The sequence below is a fragment of the Thalia democratica genome, chromosome 2 (genome assembly GCF_965202585.1).
Source record: "Thalia democratica chromosome 2, ktThaDemo2.hap1.1, whole genome shotgun sequence".
NCBI classification, from domain to species: Eukaryota; Metazoa; Chordata; class Thaliacea; order Salpida; family Salpidae; genus Thalia; species Thalia democratica.
In genome coordinates this window covers 80,102,810-80,106,653 of record NC_139166.1, presented here as the reverse complement: position 1 = coordinate 80,106,653, position 3,844 = coordinate 80,102,810, and the positions used below count along the sequence as shown (strand labels likewise).

General features: G+C 23.0%; 1 non-coding gene across 1 annotated transcript; it reads right to left on the bottom strand.

Annotated features, from left to right (window-relative positions):
• Positions 1–411: 411 nt before the first annotated feature.
• Trnan-guu (transfer RNA asparagine (anticodon GUU)) lies at positions 412–485 on the bottom strand. The gene has a single exon. It is a non-coding gene; the product is annotated as a tRNA-Asn (tRNA).
• Positions 486–3,844: the final 3,359 nt, after the last annotated feature.

Below are 3,844 nucleotides of genomic sequence, written 5' to 3'. Positions count from 1 at the left end.
ACCGAAGTTAAATGTTAGGAGAAACAGTCATAGTAAAAAAAAAATAACAAAAAAAAATACAGAAATTAAAAAAAAAAATTTGACCCGTGCAAAATTGTCTACTCGTGCATAAGTATCTTAATGCAATTTAGTGCGTTCATGCAATTTTGTCCCCTAGTACAATTTTGTACGGTCGTGTATATTAGACAGCTACCCTACATTTTTCGGTTTTAATAGTGCTATATTTTTCAATGCAAACAGCAAAGCCACATTCAACAGTTTAGAAATATTAGTTGTTAATTCAATATTAGTTTTTCAAAAATTCTATATTTAAGAATATAAGAAGTAAAATAAATTTTAATTAATTTGCGATGACCTTTTAAATTAAATTTAACTCCTTAAGTTTTAATAACTATTTTAAAACAAAAATTACGTCCTCGGGTGGGCTCGAACCACCAACCTTTCGATTAACAGTCGAACGCGCTAACCGATTGCGCCACGAAGACTTGTTTGAAAACTGCTAAACTACAATATATACTTCAATATTATACGCTAAATAAAATTTAAGTTTTTAGGTTAATTGTTTGTCTAATTTTTCTGCACTTTTCTTGTATAATACAAAAATAACTTTACTTACTTATTAATTAATATTTATAAGTATAACTTAAGAGATTGTTTTCAAAAAAATTAATACTATGAAACTAAAATGGTTTTAAGTAATAAAAAGTTATATATATATGTATATATATATATTTATATGTAATTTAATAGGAAAATGTGATTTTAAAAATTCCAGTACATACGTTTCATAAAGATAAAAAAGATTGTCTTTTGTCTTCAGCTGGCCCAACTTAAAATAAAAGGCATTTTGGTAAACATAGATGCAAAAGTTATACAACAAACAAAACACAATATATGTTTACCAAAGTGCTTTTTATTTTAAATTGCACCAGCTAAAGATTATAGACAATCTTTTTTGTCTTTGTAAAGCGTATGTACTGGAATGTTTAAAACCTCATTTTTCTAATAAATAATTTAAAAACTCTTTAAGTAGGCTCAGTAGAAAGTGAATTAGTTCAAGTAATCACCTTAATCTCTTTATATATACATATTAGACCCTGTAACTTAAAATATAGTATTTTTCTTTTAAACAACTAAATGTTTACATTTTAGTTGTTTTGAACAGCTTAAAATAATAAAATTTCATTGCAAAAACATTTTTCATCTTTGAAATTCGGTAAAAAAAAATGCCATAAAAATACTATAATTTTCTGTTTTTTTATAAAATCAAATTTTGCAATATTAAAAAAACTAAACAAAATTGATTTTAGATATTTTCTATCAACAAAAATACTTGTGCTATTCTAAAAAAATGTGTAAAATCGGAAGTGTTTAAGTAATAGACAGACAGTAAGTCCAAAAGTAAATTAAAATTATTTATATAATTAAAAACTTACAAATTACGGTTTGAGCTAAGTACAGCAATATAATACACTTTTTGCATTTTGTATGAACTCAATTACTCTTTCTGTGGAAATTAAGCAATTTTGTTTAATGTTAAATGTTTATTTGCAACTATACAAAACGTTCAAACGAGGTTTGAAATAATTATCTGAACAAATAAAATAGGCTTGCTTAAGCCTTAACTATTGTATTTATTTATCATAGTTGAGCCTATTTCAAAAAAAATATAAATTCATATTCAATTAAGTTCTAAAAATAGCTTATAATGTTTATTTTTAAACAAAAAGTGTTTGTAAACTTTTGAAATTTTTTCTATTTATTAATTTGTTTTATTCAATACCAAACTTTGAACAAATAAATGCTTGTACTAATGTACAAATAAGGCTGATAATGTTTTTTGACAATACGTGTATATAAATTAATTTATTGTGTATTAAAAGGAAACTTGATAAATATACATCTTATTACCAAAAGAAAACTTTTTCTTCATAATAATATTGGTTATAAAATGTGTACTGTTCTTATATTAAGCTTTGAATATAATTAATTTACTATATACTTAAAATAGAGTTAACAAAAGAAGATACATAAAAAAAAATTAAACTTTTTTACTTCAAACGTGTTTTAGTATAAATTTATGAAATTCGTTTTAACTAACCAAATTAATGAAATTGTTTTATAAATTTTGAATTCTAGTAATTAAGTTCAATTTTTAAAGTTGAAGTAAGTACAATTATTTACTTTCTTAAATAGAATAATCCAAAAAATAATTAAGTGAACTTCAGCTATGATATCTATTTAACTATTTGTTCTGTAAAAAACTAGCCTATGATTTTAACTGTGTTAAATTGTTTAATATAATATATCATCATTTAAAAAATCTAAAGGAAGTTAGATTATCAATACAAAACAGAATCAAAATAACGATATAAAATAAACTTCAGTAATTACAAAACGTTTTTAAAGACAAGTACCCTTATTTTTACTTCACACTTAATTAAGCAATATTTTAGTTCATAACAAACCCTGTTTACAGCAAATGTCGAAATGATCGGTTATGTTGGTCAATTATTTTGTTTACAAAACCGTGATCAATGATGCATAAAATTCTCTGCTGAATGAGTGGGAACAAATTGTTACAAACTGTTAAGTTTGTTTTGGGTGTGTAAAGACTGATTGTCACAAAGGAAGAAGACAAAAAAATAGATTAAGTTTAATTTTAAGCAACCATTTAAGTATTTAGTGATGTTTAATATATATTTAGTCATTTTAAGTCATATTGTTAGTCTTATTAAAACAAGGATAATAAACTGCAGCATAAACAATGTATTAAAATGAAAACATAAACCATACTGTCAGTTCAATTTTGGTGTATAGTTGATAAGAAGAAATTTTAGAATTTATCAAACTATAGACCATATTGAGATATAGCATTAAAAAAAGTAAAAAACAAGCAATGAAATCTTTATATTATTAGATTTAAAATTAACTATCTGAATTAGTAAAGTAAAATCCAAACACATTTTTCTTATAATTTTTTAAATGATTAGAACCAAATTCACGATGAAAGTATAAAGAAATACCAAAACTATAATTAAATTGACCGTTTAGTTGTACTTCAACTGAATAAATTTAAAGGTTTTGATGAGTATATGAAATCATAAATTCATAAAAAATATCTTAATAAATTTATAACTATAGTTAACACAAAGTATAATATTATACATAATTTTTTACATTTTTTCGACAAAATTAAAACATTTTCACAATAAAGCATTAATACGTGCCTGAGCGAGAATAACACAAAAGGAGATGTTAAAAAAATATTCTGAGACAAAAACATCTTGAATCGTGTACTTATTGGAGCATGACGATGTTTTATCAAAATTGCTTCAAAATATGTTTACATGCGTAAACTTTTTAATTTCAATTTTAAAAACATTGGTTACTTTACCGACACTTTAAAAACATCTTAATGTTAAGGTGACACATCGTAACTGAACAAAACAACCATATTTATTCTTTTAAAAAGTTAAAGGTACCTGATTACTACAACTTTTTGAAATTTACAAGGTTGAGAGGAGTATAAATTTATTAAAAAAATAATTAACTGTTTTATAAAAATTTAATACCATTAGTTTATACATAAAAAAAAGCTGAGTATATATGACTAAATGTATAACATAAATTATCGTTTGATAACTGATTTATATTCAACTATTTAAAAATCAATATTGTTGTAGAAAATCAATAATAGTTGAACACTTGTATTATTTTGAAATCAATAGTTTTGATATGTAAAAATAAAAACATTTATTTTATATTTATTTTTTTTTAAACAAAAAAACTTTTGACGACCTTTAAAAATTTACATTCTTTTTCATATAGCCTAAAATTTAAA